Source organism: Zalophus californianus, chromosome 1, assembly GCF_009762305.2.
Source record: "Zalophus californianus isolate mZalCal1 chromosome 1, mZalCal1.pri.v2, whole genome shotgun sequence".
Taxonomy (NCBI): Eukaryota; Metazoa; Chordata; class Mammalia; order Carnivora; family Otariidae; genus Zalophus; species Zalophus californianus.
In genome coordinates, this window is record NC_045595.1 from 132,522,385 (window position 1) to 132,539,889 (window position 17,505).

The 17,505-nt window shown below is 36.5% G+C and overlaps 1 protein-coding gene across 2 annotated transcripts in view; it reads left to right on the forward strand.

Moving 5' to 3' along the window:
* The window catches only part of LOC113916824, a 507,068-nt gene that overhangs the window by 341,771 nt on the left and 147,792 nt on the right, over window positions 1–17,505 (forward strand). For both annotated transcript variants that reach the window (XR_003518048.2, XR_003518047.2), the window contains exons 3-4: window positions 8,482–8,682; window positions 9,913–9,988. The gene's annotated coding sequence lies outside the window, so the exon portion shown is untranslated. The remainder of the gene's footprint in view (window positions 1–8,481; window positions 8,683–9,912; window positions 9,989–17,505) is intronic.

Consider the following 17,505-nt stretch of genomic DNA (forward strand, 5'->3'; position numbering starts at 1 on the left):
GTAGAGTGTTACAACTGTATAAATAGTCATATTAAGTTGAAGTTATTGTATAAAATATGGTGTTGTCTATATTGGGTCCCTCTCCAACTTGGTAGTGAGCAAAATAATACTGTTTTTTGAATTAGACTAGGTAATTAACATGCAATAGGTTAGAGCCATGTTGAACTTGATAATCCATACACAAAATCATTTAAAAGAGGCTGAAGGATACTCAGACTGGAAGGACTTCTCCACAAACTAAAAGAATGAGCAGATCTGAAGGAAGAATGTGTCAATTAGAAAGGAGGTCTGCAACTACAAAAACAGAAAACAAATAATCAAAGAGGGGTGTATAGGCAGTGTCCATCCCATAACCATCGTAGACAAGGGTGACCTGGTCCAAGGACTATTAATCATACTTCTTTTATTTTCTGTATTTCCTGTTGTTTTCACATCTGGGGCCTTGCTGACCCTTCCCAGGACTAGCTAATTCCTAGAGAGCCCTAAACAACTGAAGGAGACCACACTTTTGTATGCAAACCAACCTAATCAAAGCCCGTAACCCTAACTCCCTCTTTTACTTATCCTTACACTCTGGGCCACTGTCCATCTGCCCTAATCACTCCAGGGCTAGGTTCCAGACACGAGAAATAGCCCCTCAACCCCAGAGCCCGCTGAAGTTATTAAAAGAAACCAATCCTAAACTTGTTTATCCTGCCTCTTCCATTCCTTCCTTGGACAACCACAATAAAGGCTCTTGCACATGTTTTTCCCTCGCTTCCTCTGCCTCCTGGCCAGCCTGATACCTCCCTCTGTGGGCTCCCTGCATGGCATGCTGTGCCTTCTCTTTCTAGGGATCTGTGAAATAAAAACTCCTTTCTTCATAACAATCACTTCCATGTCTGTGTGCCTTATCATACCTGATTAAAACAAATCCCAGGTACATTTTAAAACCACTACTCTGGTGGCAGCAGCAGTGAGCTAGCAAATCTCTCTATTAGCCTCTATTTGAACAATCTAAACACATAACTCTATCCTGCTGTTTCCTGTCCCTTCTTGTCTGTCTGCTCTGATTCGGTATTTCAAGTAGCATGTCTACAGGAACAGAAGATTCTGGGTTGGTCCCTATCATATTTCTCATTAACAATTTAATAAATTAGATTTCTAATTTCTACATCAATCTTGTGAGCTTAGTTAATACTATGAATCCATTCCTGAAAGATCTGCTCTTGATCAGACTGACATCAGTCTTGTGAGCCTGTATAGTGAGGGTCATGGTCTACAGCCTTGCTTCTCAAAGTATGTTCCTCAAACCAGCAGCATCAGCATCACCAGGTAGCCTATTAGAAATGCTGAATCAAATCTCAAGTATTGTAGACCTGCTGTATCACATTTGTATTTTAATAAGATCCCACGTGTGTATGCAAATCAAACTTTTGAGAAACACTACTCTAGAGTACGGACAAGCAAACTTTTTCTGGAAAGGACAAATAGCAAATATTTCATTTTTGCGAAATGTATAGTCTTTGTTGCAAGTACCAAACTCTTCCATCTTAATAAGAAAGGAGCCATAGACAATATGAAAACAAATAAACATGGCTATGTTAAAAAAATTTTATGTATGGACACTGAAATTTGAATTTCATATAATTTTCATGTCACAAAAATTTTTTTAAATGTTTTTCAGTCATTTAAAAATGTAAAGACCATTCCTAGCTTGCAAGGCCTTACAAAAATAAGTGGCAGGCCAGATTTTCCCACTGGCCATAATTTTCCCACCCATGTTCTGGGCTATGGAAAATTCAGTAGGATCAAGTTGTTCTGTGAAGTGAGGTATTCCCGGTTGACCCACCCCAAAATCCCCTGTGCCAAGTGAGACTTTTCGTCTTCAAATGTCCAGAGATGGATTACTTTTTTGTTTTGAGCAAGCTTGATGAAATACCATTCAGTGTTTTAATAATTAAAATTTTTAATTAAGACTTTATAGAAACACAGGAATTCTAGAACAAGTTAACAGAGTGAGCTGCCTCCCTAACGGAACTGTTTCATAATCTGGAATACCAGTGTTTTAGTCAAACAGGCAATTTCCCATTTATTTTATGTGGCTGCCTGGGTCATCTGACCATGAATAGCAATGAGGAAGTGATAAACCAATGAACCGTCCCTACAACCATGCACTCATATGCAACAGGAATGGTCAAAGCGCCCAAAGTGCAGACAGAAGGAGATGTAGAGTGCCTATTACCTGATTTTTAAGCTACGTTTATATGTGCCAAATGGCAGGAATATTCTAGTCTCTTGATTTTCTGTCACCATTTGTGCAGCAGGATATCAACTTGGAAGCAAGCCACTATCACCAGTCAGCCCTGCCACCATCTAGTTTATCCATCAGCCATTGAAATGGTCTGACCACCTTCGATGGGTTTTTTCCCAATGAGATAAGGCAATTGACCCTGCAATTCTAATTAGTGATATGAAGTGGGTTGGTGAATTCAGGATATCATTCTTACTGTTTGAATTATTAGGTATTTTTCTCTCTGATTGGATTAACTAAGAAAAAAAGTATTTCAATTATGATTCTTTCAGTAGTAACTTCAGATAACTCTAAAGCTCCTACATGTGATGCACTTCAATTTCCAGACATCCATTTCACAATTATTAGTTCTATAATCTGAAAGAATTTTTACTTTGTACATTAAATCTTACTACATAAATTTTTAATTTTGTGTCTTTATCTCCAGTTCTAAATCCTGGATAGATATCAGAATGACCTGGGGAACTTTTTAAACACGCCAATGCCCATGGGGCTCCCCAAGACCAATGAAATGAGAATCTGGTGGTAGAGGCCTGATATCTTTATTTTAAAAAAAAAATTTCCCAGGTTATTTCAGTATGTGGTAGTTGAAAGCAACTGCTTTGGTGATGACCAAACAAGGGTGATCTACTTTACTGTTAAACTCTGCTATTTTTTCTGAAAGTTCTATAAGGCACGCTTTTAAAATTTAAAAGTGAATTAGGCACACTATTAAAAGAAAAAAATATCATTCTGACTCTTCATGAAAACTACTTCCCGAATGTTCTTAAGATAGGTATAGATACAACTAAAGTTGTAAGCCTCCTTTATTTTTGTTTCTTTTTATCTAAATAAATTGGCTTTAGATATTGATTAAATGTGATCTAATAGGTACGTATTCCCTAATGTCCTAGAAATATGGCAGTTTTTCTAAAGATTTTATTTATTTATTTGAGAGAGAGAGCATGAGCAGTGGGGAGGGGTAGAGGGAGAGAGAGAGAGAGAGAGAGAGAGAGAGGCAGACTCCCCGCAGGAAGCCTGACCCGGAGCTCCATCCCAGGCCCCTGGGATCATGACCTGAGCCAAAGGCAGATGCTTAACCAACCATGCCAGCCAGGCGCCCTGAAATAGGGCAGTTTTATTACTTCTCAACACTGTTTCAAAAACTATAATTGCACCATACTGCCTTTCTGTGTTCTTTCGTCATTTTCATTCTCTGTTAGATGATTAATATCAAAATAAATATAAACTAAATTATCAAAATGCACTTGCTTTGATGTTATTTTTATTTTTGTTTTCTGTGCTTGGTGTTTTACTATTTCAATTCTACCAGAATATGAGAGTGTGCTAAATAAAACATTACACAGATCTGTCTGTACCATCACCCCAGAAGTTTCTAAAAACATTCTTATGGAGATTTGGAGGGAAACAGGCTGCCTTCTAGCCTCTGCCCTACCCCATCAAGTCCCACTTCTGTGCTGCTGAAAAACAGCTAAATAACTCAGAGTAGCATCTTGGGGTATCTACTACCGAAGGACATCACTCATCTTTTCTCAGTTTTCAGTCAGGGATAAGTGAGCATTAAGTTTTGTTTTGTTCATTTTAGAGTGTGCAAAGGAAAAAAGGTAATTAGTCATTCCTAAAACATTTTATAATGGGAAACAGAAACTGAAGGTAACTTGACTATTCAAATTTCAAGCGGTTGTGTTAATAATAATTCAGTTGTTAATTATTGAGCACTTTCTATGCTAGGCACTGTGCTAGGGTGCTTAGGTACACGCAAGCACTTACTACACACAAGTTATCTCATTTAATCCCCACAGTAACATTGTACCATAGGTTGGAAATGCTCCCATTTTATGTTGGGAAACTGAACAATTAGATGAAGTAACTTACCCAAACTCACGCAATTAGTCAGCAGGGCCAAAGTTTGAAAGTAGATCTTTAGGATTCCAAAACGATCCTAACCATTCTCTACGCAGGCCAAAACTACAGTGAAGTCAAGTGGTTTCCTTTATTATGACCTAAAGGACAGAAAGAGAAAAGGAGAAAGAAAGAGAAGGAATGGGTTCTTCCCATCGTTCACACTTTGCTTGTCTATGCACATAATTTGAATCTTGGTTAAAAACCAATCAGCTCAAAGAGGTAGCACCTTCTGACCAATCTGTTTGTAACTGGTCAATTCAGGAAGAATCAATCAAGCTGGCAGCAGTTTTGAATCTGCCTCGGAAGATGGTCTCTTCAGTTTGGAATTGGGAGATTCCAATTGGGAGTTGGGAGAATTCACACTACCAATGTTTTTAGGGGAAATATTCCGCTCTGAAAAAGAAAAATCAATTAAAAAAACGTTTTTACATAAGTTAACACCACACACCCTAAGTGTATGTCTGTTTTTTTAGTTATGAACATTCCTTAATAGTGATTGTACATACATGTAAATGGGTACAATGAATAGATGCATGTGTGTGTATACGTGCACACACAGAGATAACTAGCAGGTGAGCATAAATTAAAGCAAGTGTGAAAGACTAATTTTTTAGCCTTTTCTTCCACACCTGGTAGATTTAAACCCTTACAGGTCATTTTGTCAAAATACAGTTTTAGTTCTGAAATAAAATAACAGAACAGAAACAATCTATTATAACTCACTGCCAATGTTGCCAGATAACTACAAAAAAATAGAGTGTCTCAGACAGAAATATCAATAACTTTAATGTGTGCGATTTGTTAACAGGGAAGAAAACAAGCAAACTTGCTCTCCACTGACTGTCACTAATATTTATTCGTCCAGTGACTGTTAATCAAACCAAGTTTACAGTCCCGTACAGCACCTGTCACAGGTGCTGATCATTAATCAGCTATTACGGCAGTTTATTCTGCTGCTGACAACTCGCAATTTTCCACTGATTCAGCTAGTTTGTCAGGTGGGAATTATGGCATAGCGCATGTGACAAAACACATCACCCTTTTTTTTTTTTTTTTGCATTTTCAGGCTTCTCTCTCCTGCTTTCTCCCCCTTTTTAGACAAACAATATCTGGGAACTCAGAAGTAATAAGGCGGAATGCATAATTAATTACCCAGCTTGCTCTAATTAGGGATGAATAAGTTGTGTCCCTCTCATCATCACAAATGTGGTGATGGGTAATACCAGTTTATGCTGTATTAACTGCAAATATGCAATCCTTCTGAGAGCACTTTTGTTGATGAATTTGATGAATGTGACAATAATTAGCAGAGACAGATGAGAGCTAAATTACTACTGACAATGTAATGCTATCCTGCTCGAGGGCCTGGGAACGTGGCAGGATAACATGGCAGGGACCTGGGCCTCGTTTCTAATTAATAGTCTTTTTTTTCTTTTTCCTTTTTTTCCCTTTTTTTTTTTTTTTTTTTTTTTGCCAGTAGGGGGAAAAAGGAGTAACGGTAATTGTTTTCGTAAAAGGCTGCAGGGAGTTATCAGGGTAATAAAGTTAATTAGCAGAACAAACATCCTTTCACTGCCTTACCAGTCTGAGGAAAAGAGGGTAATTCAAACTGCAGAAAGATATGACGAGATGGGATGATAAGAAAAGAAATTTCACACAGGAGGCCAACAGAGAAGAATGATTTTTCTCCCTTCATTTCTTTAGCGTGATGCATGGGAAGAAATTAGACAGCCCCTTTTTTCAGTTCACAGAGTTGCTCATGTAAAGAACTTTATTGTTATGATTTTGAATTTGGGATACAAAGTTAGCTTAGATCAATTCCACTGTTTACTTCTTCCTTTCCTAGGTAGTGATGGGTTTGGTCAATTTCATCTTTATTCAAGTGACATTTTCTTAATGTCTCAAGCATAGAAGTGAGTTCGAGTGCTTGCCAAAGAGACCACTTAGCTGCATTTTGTCCTACAGATATCTGTTTCATTATCTGAATCTTTTGGGGAAAGTAAGAAATTGTTCATTGATTTCCACAAGTAGTATTGGTTTATTCTTCTGCATAAGTTAAAAAATTAAAATGAGTTGTAAGAAATATACGTGCTATTTTACTCTATTTTTGTAGTCTCAAAAAATCACCTTTATTAAAATATGGAAACCATGTCTTTCATTTCTTTTGCAGCTTTTTACACATACAAGTAAGCAGTCAAAAAAGGTGAACAGTTTAATGAATCTCAGTTTTACATTAGAGTTTTGTTCAGTTCAGTTTCATTCAATTCACACTGCTTGACCTAAGTAGATACAACATAAAAGGAAAACATCCAAACATCTGAAGCTTTTGCAAGTTCATTTTCTCCCTTTAAAGATCATTAGTGGTTGGCCTCTTTGAAGCATCAATGCTTGAAACATTTGTTTAATATTCAGTAAAATCAGAAAGTGTCTATGGATTTTTATTCCCTTTAGGAACATTTCTTAAAAATTTATTTTGTTTTTTAAAATCATTAGATATCTCACAAGTTCTGCATATTTACCATGCATATAAACGTGCACACATTTGCTTGTTGTCAGAGGTAAATGAAACAGCCTACCATAATGACTGTGTTTGATTCTAAAAACATTAGGAGTAAGTAAGCAGGAACCCTACTTCCTGTTTGACAGCATAGCACCACGTGACTTTCCAGCATTAGAATTCTACATTGTGAAACTTCCACCAAACATGGGGAAGCACCTACCAAAATGGACTTAACTTCTAATATCTACATTTTTAAAGTATCTTTGGGGACAAGACAAGAGCAGTGTGAGGGTAGAGGATATAACATTGAACTAAGAATCAGAAAACCTGAGTTCTTTGCTGGCTCTGCTACTAACATCTATATGATTGTGAGCATTTCCCTGTCATGCCTCTGACCCTCGGTTTGGTCATCTATGAACTTGGGTACCTTCCCTACCTACCTTATAGTGTAGTTGTGGACACAAAAGTTATTTTTGGACTTTGGAAACCATGAGATTGTCAATGAATACAGTGTTAATACGATTGTAGTCTAGAAAAAAATCACGAGAAACAATCTTGAGCAAATCCACCTCCTTTTAATAGCCCTCTCATGTATCATTAGTCAGAAACAGAGCTAAAAGTTTTGACAAGAAGTTTTTATAATAAGAGGAATTAAAATCTAGCCTTACTTTGTGATTTAGCTGCTAAATTAATCAGAAAAATTATCATTATAAAAATACCCCCAAATTCATCTGGTCAAAGCTATCTACCTTTTCAAGATTTTCTTAGTCTCTTGTTAGAAGAGCCTATTAAAGGGGCGCCTGGGTGGCTCAGTCGTTAAGCGTCTGCCTTCGGCTCGGGTCATGATCCCAGGGTCCTGGGATCGAGCCCCGCATCGGGCTCCCTGCTCAGCGGGAAGCCTGCTTCTCCCTCTCCTACTCCCCCTGCTTGTGTTCCCTCTCTCGCTGTGTCTCTCTCTGTCAAATAAATAAATAAAATCTTTAAAAAAAAAAAAAAAAGAAGAGCCTATTAAAGTCAAAATTAGAAGAAAACTAAACTAATCATTAGTTAACATGGCAGGATTTCTTACGCTTGTCAAGTGAACTTCCATTTGAAAATACCCAAGTTTTTCACATACAGACAGGAAGGCACACATGCACACCAAATTTAGATTGTTATATTTTGCCTTGGATCTTTAGGAACATTTTTTGTTTGGTTGTTTGGTTTTTTTGCTTTTGAGCTATTTTTTAATATTATGTTCAGTTTTAAAGTTTTTTTTTAAGATTTTATTTATTTGACAAAGAGAGTGCACGTGCACATGTGTGGGAGCACGAGTCGGGGCTGGAGAGGCAGAGGGAGAAGCAGACTCCCCACTGAGCAGGGCGCCCCATGTGGGTCTCGATTCCCAGGACCCTGAGATCATGACCTGAGCGGAAGGCAGCCACTTAAGGGACTGAGTCACCCAGGTGCCCCAGCAAATTTAAAAGTTTTTACTGTATAATCAAACTATATAGGAAAACTCTAGAAGTGAAAGAGGCACTGGATGTTACTTTCAGCAACTTAAAACAACTCTTATTTAGCTACTACGTGAAGTAAGAAATTATAATAAAAAGTCACTTAGAAATAGAGAAAGAGAGATTGAGAAATTATGAAGGAAGTAACACTAAAATCCAAATGTGAAATAGTTTTTTTCTAGAAATCTGTTGGAAGTCTTGTGAGAGAGGGACTAACAGGGAGTATGTTTGTTTGTCTCCTTTGAGACCTACACTGAATTTATTGAATATTCTGGTCTTTTCCTCTCTAGCCACTACCTCCTTCGTTAGACCACAAGGTATGTCCTTTTGGAAAAGTCAACTTCATTGATCTGCAAGGACTGTTGAAAATTTAAAAATTTGCTATGGGATTTCTGACATGCCAGAAGCCACTAGAAAAAGAATTTTGATGTTCAGAACCTCATGAAGAGGTTCCCCTCATCTTTGGATAGAGACCAAAATGATGCTTTCAAGTAAGTAATAATTTCCAATATTGGCCTATTGGGTGAGCTAAAAATGCTTAGGGGGAAAAAATTGTTGAAATTAGTTTCACCAATAGATATTGAAGGCATTGGATGCATGTACTGTTGGTGTTATCATGATATTCAGGAAATTTAATTCTCTCTTTTCCTTTTTACTCTGAATTCCTTGGCCATTGTTTTAGAGAATATTTTGACAAATTCTCAGTTCTTGAGGACTGTGGGGCCTTTTTGCTTCTTATATGAGTGAAGAAGAGTGTTAGGTGGTTAAATAATTACAAAGGAGTAAAAATAAACCATAGTTTATTTTTTCAGATTTTGAATTACAAAATTATTTAAATGCTGTCTCTAATCGAAGTGCTACATTACTATGTAATGACATTACAATACTGCTTAATGACATTAGGAAACTGCATGCAAAAAAATATTTGTACACAAGGTGGTGATGTTAGCAACCAACTACAGTACTTTTATTCCACAATAAATAACAACAGATTATCTTCTTTGAGTGATCTCCAAAGGGTCTGTTCGGTATTCATGTAATGATAGTATGTGAGGGCACAGAACACATAAAAAACCTGTCATCATATGTCATTTATGTAACAGAGAAAGAAAAAAAGGAAAAATCACAAAAAAAGAGAGTAACTTCTAAAGAATAAAATTACATTTACATGTAGTAAGGATTCGAGTATCGTGTTTCTGTTGGCAACTTTTTGGATATTTAAGCCCGAAGATTAAATCTCAAATGTAAAATTGTTTCTGTAGCTCTAATAAACTATTCCCACTTCCCAGAAAGATTTCTTCAGAAAGCCTTTGCCTCACAACCTCCCCCTGCCTTTACAGTTTTCCTGATCCCAATCCCGACGACGGGATTGATTGATCCATTGAGGGCAATGTCCTTTCCTCTATTCATGGCTCCTGTGTATAAATTCAAGCTTTTAGATTTATGTTAGCATCATTCAGAAAAGTTAAAAGGTGAAGCTGGTAATAATAAATCACAAACCTTATTTCTCATGAAATGTTGGACTTATTCACCTTATCATCAATACTAAAATACAGATTAACTAATATGTGCTGGCACTTAAACTACTTCATATTGTTTGTGTATTGGTACATTAATAATGACCTCCAAGACTTAGGTAATTAATTTTATTAGTTAGCCCCCCAAATCCAACTATTTATTATAGTTAAAAATAGTTATTCTCAAATACTTTTTTTAAAAAGGTAAATGATGACATCAGCAGGAACACAGAACTTGTTGGTTACAAGGTGGAACACTTGTGTGCCATGAAGCCAAAAGGTAGGCAGATGTGTTTTCAATTTTAAGATTTTTCTCCCAAGATGAAAAGAGCAGCAATTGTTATTTGCAAGCTAGAAAGCAAAATATCTGTTCTTGAATTATCTGAGGATGAGTCAGAAACTTAAGCCCAAAGAGAAGTAATAAATAATGACAACAGATGTTTGTAAACCCATGCTCCCCTGTTCAGTGTTTCTACGTGTTGTTTTGCCTTGATGTGCTGTCAGCCGCCTCTCACCTGGGAGTAGTGATATCTTATCAAAGCCCCAACAGTTCCTCTTCACAACAGACAGATAATAGTGCCTTTCAATTTATCATACTGGAAGTCTAAAAGAACCATGGGAACGATTGGTCAGGTGACAGCTTGATGGACAGTTTGACAGCCCTTAAAGCATCATGGGAAATGGTTGTCACCTGATTTTTCAGAGCAACCAGGGAGATAACCTTCAGAATGACGAGGGAAACAAAAATCTGAATATTTGTGTAAGATCCAGTGGCAGCATCAGTGTTGACTTAAGTGATAATAGGTATGAATTTAGATTACTCAGAATGCTACTATCAAACCTGAGAGCTCTCTCCAAGTCCAGAAGTGCCCTTCATCTCTTTAGAGGCCTTTTATATTTTTACTCAAATGTCATTTGAAAAAACATATACATAATATAGGGCTTTTGATTTTAAAGAGACACAAGAAAAGATATCATTTAACCACAGGCTAAATATATAAGCTGACCATTAGTGTTCTCCAGCTTTGCAATCTACTTTCCTTTTGACAAATCCTTGCACACCTTTTCCTAAATATAGTTTGCACGTTGCAGTTCTAATTAGAAAGGCTGTCGTAAAGAATCAAATGTGTCACATTTTACACTGCGGGATAACTGGGCCTCATGAAGATCAGCAGAGCCTTGGTGTGAGAAACAAAATAAGAGAAATCAATCTGAGGATGTTTGGCACAAAAATGTTTCCACTTGGATTTCTTCATTCACATGCCAACAAACAAGAATTGAGGACTTACTACACGCAAAGGTCTCTGCTGGATGCATGAAGATGAGAAAGCTAAAACTCCAGCTTCAACGGGCTACAGTTTGAGAGTGGTGATAGTTTTAAATTAATATTAGACAGCAAAAGAGACCGAGAGATTCGTCCCAATCCACTGCCCTCCAGTCGCTGAGGCTCCCACACAACCATGTACAAAGTTGTCTCTTGCATGTGTTCTCTTATGTATTGTATGTGCAGTTTGCAAAAGTTTTGTGGCTTAACATGAAGAAATTTGGCCTGGAAATTGGGATTCCAAAGAAAAAAATAAGCACCTCTTTTTATATATTAATTGTCTCCCAAGTTGAAAGAGTGAGTCTAGAAATAGTAGGGAGATAAATAAGATTTGAGGTGCGATTCCCGTCATTGAGGAAGACTCTAGGCATCCCAAACCTCAGTCCCGTACATGTTTCATCTACTTTTTTTTCCCGGAACACTCGATAAATTTGTTCTAAAATAGTATCGAACATACAGAAAAGTGATAAGAATAATGCAAGGAACTCCTTTAAATTCATTATCCAGAATTCAACAGTTGTTAGGGTTTTGCCACATTTGTTTTTGTCCCTCCTATTCTCTCTCTTTCCCTCCACACATCCTCCCTTCTTCCTCCCTCCCTCTCTTACTTAGCTATCTACTTAATATTATATCTCTAGGTTTTTCGATAACTTTTATAGAGGGAAATGAGATTAGATTTAGGTCTGATTCCTCTTTATACTCCTTCATAAAATCTAGCAACTACCTTGTATATGCTTGAGAAACATATATATGAATGAGTGAACAAATGATAAATAATAATCAACCTAAAGCTAGTCTGTGATCTTTTAGATGAGTGTTTATACATAAATTTAAAAGGTATTATATTATTTGTCTAAAATATATGTAATATTTTACAAAATACGAATCTTCCTTCAATGATGTCTGATCAATAAGAGATTTAATAAAATAAATAAATAATACAATAAGATTAAAATATTACAGCAGAATGTCAAGTGACTTTCCAAAGGAAGTGAAAGATAAAAGTTTCAGGTGCCGCTGGCCCTTTGTCTTTGGGACAAATAGACCAACTATAGATGCTGGACGAAAAGCAGGGATTTAAACAAAAACTGTCTTTCACTCTGGCATCACTGTTGAAACTGGTACCATTTGGCTGCTTGACACTTTTGGGATAACACTCTGCTTTCACAAATTTTGATGCTTTGGATTCACATTCCAACATGATTTTCCAAAGACAAGCCAGACAAATTGTGAGAACACCCTCTGTGTTTTCCAGGGAACTGAAAAAAAAAGAAGCCAGTAAATAATTTAAATGACTATTAACAACAAAATGTGCTCCGTGTAATTCTTCACAAGAAGACACATGATTTGAAAAAAAAAAAAATTAATGAAGCCGAAGTTTGCAAATGCAAAGCAAAATGCTCTGGAGTGCCATATGCAAATTTAAATACTTAGAGACTGATAAAAACACATTTTGCTTCTTTCCAACTGGGAAGGCAAGATGTGGGAGGAAGATTTGTAATAACTGATACATGGACAAGGTCCAAATGCTGCAGAATAACTGAATTCAGAATCATTTCTGAATCAGAGCTGGGGTTAAAATGTTTTTCCTCTCCTTGTTGAAATAAACCCATGCAGCATCAGGTCGTAACAGGTCCCAGATGTAGTCCCTAGCTCACCCGATATGAATTAAGTTTCATTGTTAACAACTAATGTAGTCATTTAAGCCAACTAAATAAAAGAAGCTAAATATAAAGCCAGAACCAAAGTCTTATAACATATTTCATAGTAATGCCAAAATTGGTGGTCTGGAAAAGTTAGAATAAATACTAGTGTTGAGTTTTCAGTCAGACTAAAATTTTCAGAGAAAGAAAATTTCAGACTAAAAAATTCACACACAAGAAAATTATCAGTTAAGTCATAAAACTATTTTATTTTCTTATTTTTTAGAAGATTTTATTTATCTATTTGAAAGAGAGAGAGAGAGCATGAGCGGAGTGGAGAGGCAGAGGGATAAGGAGAAGCAGACTCCCTGCTGAGCAGGGAGCCCAAGGCGGGACTCGATCCCAGAACCCTGGGATCATGACCTGAACCGAAGGCAGATGCTTAACTGACTGAGCTACTCAGGCGCCCCAAGTCATAAAACTATTTTCAAATTTTGACATGCACTTGCCCATTATGCATTTCAACATATAAAATTAGCTTGACTATTAAGCAGCATTTTGAAGAGACAAAAGTCAAATTATTGGCTAATATAGGTTATATGAATCATGGACTTTTAAAAGTCCATGCTTACTTGATGTGTATAAAATTGGTGATCTTTTAGCTCAAAATATGTAAATACCACTGTTTGGAGTCTTCTGCTAAGGTGCAACAGAGTCTCTGGTGTGAGACATGAAGAGAATTGAGTCTTAGGACCCGAATTAAAGAATTAAAGTTATTTCTGTTAACTCTTTCTTCTTTCAAGCTATGTCCATTACACTTCAAATTTGGGAAATTCTGGATTCATTTTCCCTTATTTTTCTGACTGAAGGCTTGTTAGAGAAGTAAATCAATGAATGTGTTGATTTTTTTAAAGGCGTTTAGAAAACTAATTTCCTCAATGCCAAAAAGGAATCACTGAAAAATCGTGCCTCGAATTACTCGTTTGTTACTTTCACAACTTCTTTACAGCTAAAAAGTTTTGATTTTTGCTTCATTTTTTTCAATAAAAATATAAAAATGCAGAAAAAGGGAAATAAGGTGGCATATCTCACTAATACTATTTTAAACATTTGCTATTCAATGACTTAAGCTAAATATTTACATTTATTAAGACTATGTCTTGAATGTAGAAAGGGAATTGATTCTAGCTTTCTAACTACTTCTCGGAGTTCTGATTTATGATTACTCAGAGGTTTATGATAAACGTTCTGAACCTCAAATATACTGCATAATCCTAGGATTATAAAAAGGGCACCTTACATGGTTCACCTTTCACTCCTACCTGATTCATTCTCATAAATTCTTCTTGTGAAGGATGTAGGAAGAAAACACATGAACTTAGGTTTAAACTAATTCTTAGAACCCAAGTGGTGTTAGCACATGCATTAGTACATTTATTTTTCTAGGCTGTAACTGTGGAATGAAGAGCAACCCAAAGTGGAAAATGAAATTATTGCTCAACTAAGTGATTATTTTGTCTACATTATATTAAATTAACAGTTTGACTTTTCCCACTGAGTGTACTTAACTGGCAGCTGTGTTGGAATTTGATAGGTGCAGCCATACTGTTTTAACAGTCAAGCAGCAATGTTTCCCATTATTTATTCTATATGGCACGTTAAACCCACCATTTTCTTTCTAGCTTTACAGTTAAGAGAGAACAAATGAACATATTTTTCCACGCTTGTAGATTTCCTTATCTGTTATATTTGAAATTTGCTCTGTCCTCTCTCAGTCAAAGAAAGCTTAATTCTTTGTTATTTCTTTTCCCTTGCCATCTTAGGAAAGTTACAGTTCTGTGACACTCAGCTTCCTCACCTGTAAGGTGGAAATAATTATACTTAATCTGTTAGATTTGTTCTGACGATTAGAGAATATTGCTAGGAACTATAGAGTATCTCCTGTAACAGTCTGCTCCCAATGAGAGCTAATTCCCTTCTTTTTGATTATGTTGGAATACTTATTTATTGACTTGTTTACTCAATGTCTTAACCCTTTTCCTTCAATTACACTGAACCATGAATCAGTATGTCAGAAGGTACTAATCCTTCTGCTGGGCTGATTCATTAAAAGAATTCAGCACAAATATAATTTCAAATCATAAGACCAAACATTGACAATGTTCAGAAAACACAATCTTTCCCAAAGACAGGAAAAAAGATTATTATTTGCCAATCAAATTTCACTTCAACTGTTTTTCTCTACAAATCCATGAAGCAAAAGTAGAAGAACATTTGGATTATGTTATCCAATATGTTTATATAGATATCTGAAAACTTCAAAAGATATGCAAGGTATTCTTCACATTTTGTTACTATGAAATCAAGGAGGGAGCTATCAAGGCATTGCAGTCAACAACTTGGCTTATCTCATTTACTCCTCACAAGGAGTAGATATGGAGGTAGATATTATTATTATTCTCATTTTACAGATGAGAAAGTTGGTCATGGAGAAAGTGAGCAGCCTGGTCAAGGTTATATAGTCTGTTAAGTGTTGGGGTTGAAATTCCAAATGATTTCACAAAACTCATTGTGCTCATTTGGACATGAGCTTTAAAAGAAGAGCAGTCCTTTCATTCTTAAAAAAAAAATAAAGGGGGGCGCCTGGGTGGCTCAGTCGGTTAAGCGACTGCCTTCGGCTCAGATCATGATCCTGGAGTCCTGGGATCGAGTCCCACATCAGGCTCTCTGCTCAGCAGGAAGTCTGCTTCTCCCTCTGACCCTCTTCCCTCTCCTGCTCTCTATCTCTCATTCTCTCTCTCTCTCTAATAAATAAATAAAATCTTTAAAAAAAAAAAAAAAGGAGGGGGGGCACCTGCGTGGCTCAGTCGGTTAAGCGTCAGCCTTTGGCTCAGGTCATGATCCCAGCGTCCTGGGATCGAGTACGACATCAGGCTCCCCACTCAGCGGAAAGCCTGCTGCTTTTCTCCCTCTGCCTGCCACTCCCCTTACTTGTGCACCCCACCCCCTGTCAAATAAATAAATAAAATATTTTTTAAAAAAAAGAAAAATTAAAATGTGATGTAACTGTTTCTTTACTTTTCATCTCTTGGGCAATAATAAAATCTAATTCTAAATATTTAAAGCATTTGTTTACATTTTGGTTCCCAAATTTTGTTGGCCTCAGAAACCATTTACACTCTTAAAGATTATTGAAGACCCCAAAGAGCTCTTGTTTATGTAAGTTGTATCTATCAATATTTATAATATTAGAAATTGAAATGAGGAATTTTTAAAACATTTAACAATTTATTTTAAAATAACAATAAAGAACCCATTATACGTGAACAGTAATATTTTTTATTTTATTTTTTTAACTTTTTGTTTAAATTCTAGGGTAATACTGGTTTCCGGAGTAGAATTTAGTGACTCATCACTTATATATAACACCCAGTGCTCATCATAACAAGTGCCCTCCTTAATACCCGTCACCCATTTAGCCCATCCCACGCCCACCTCCTCTCCAGCAAGCCTCAGTTTGTTCTCTATAGTTAAGAATCTCTTATGGTTTGCCTCCCTCTCTCTCTTTTTACTTCCCCTTCCCCTATGTTCATGTTTTGTTTCTTAAATTCCACATATGAGTGAAATCATATGGTATTTGTCTTTCTCTGACTGACTTATTTTGCTTAACATGATACACCCTAGCTACATCCATGTCATTGCAAATGGCAAGATTTCATTCTTTTTGATGGCTGAGTAATATACCATTAAACACACACATGCACACACGCACGCACGCACACACACACACACACACACACCCCACCTCTTCTTTATACATTCATCAGTCCGTGGACATTTGGGCTCTTTCCATAATTTGGCTATTGTTGATAATGCTGCTATAAATATCAGGGTGCATGTGCCCCTTCAAATCAGTATTTTTGTATCCTTTGGGTAAATACCTAGTAGTGAAATTGCTGGATCATAGGGTAGTTCTATTTTTAACTTTTTGAGGAACCTCCATACTATTTTCCAGAGTGGCTGCACCAGCTTGCATTCCCACCAACAGTGCAAGAGGGTTCCCCTTTCTCCGCATCCTCACCAAGCTGTTGTTTCCTGTGTTTTTAATTTTAGCCATTCTGACAGGTGCGAGGTGGTATCTCATCATGATTTTGACTTGTATTTCCCTGATGATGACTGAGGTTGAGCATCTTTTCATGTGTCTGTTAGCCATCTGGATGTCTTCTCTGGAAAAATGTCTATTTATGTCTTCTGCTCATTTCTTAACTGGATTATTTGTTTTTCGGGTGTTGAGTTTGATAAGTTTTTTATAGACTTTGGATAGTAACTCTTTATCAGATATGTCATTTACAAATATTTTCTCCCATTCTGTAGGTTGCCTTTTGGTTTTGTTGATTGTTTCCTTTGTTGTGCAGAAGCTTTTTATCTTGATGGAGTCCTATTAGTTCATTTTTGCTTTTGTTTCCTTTGCCTGTGGTGATGTGTCTAGTAAGAAGTTGCTATGGCTGAGGTCAAAGAGGTTTCTGCCTGTGTTCTCCTCTAAGATTTTGATGGTTTCTAATAACTAGTTATTTCATGAAAAAAAGTGGCATTACTTTACATTTTTTCAAATCCTATAATATCTGGCTTAAGAGAATATAGCTGAATGCTCCTATCTGCTTCTGGACTCAATCTGTTGTGATTCTGAAGTACATCAAGAAAGTCTAGCCTCTTCCAAATGTGTAGTTGGAAGAGGGAGGGGTATTTTAATAGCCTTTTTAGATAATTATGCATCTTATTCTTTGATGTAACACCAAAACTTGACAAATGTGTTTTAAAGGTTAGTTTCAA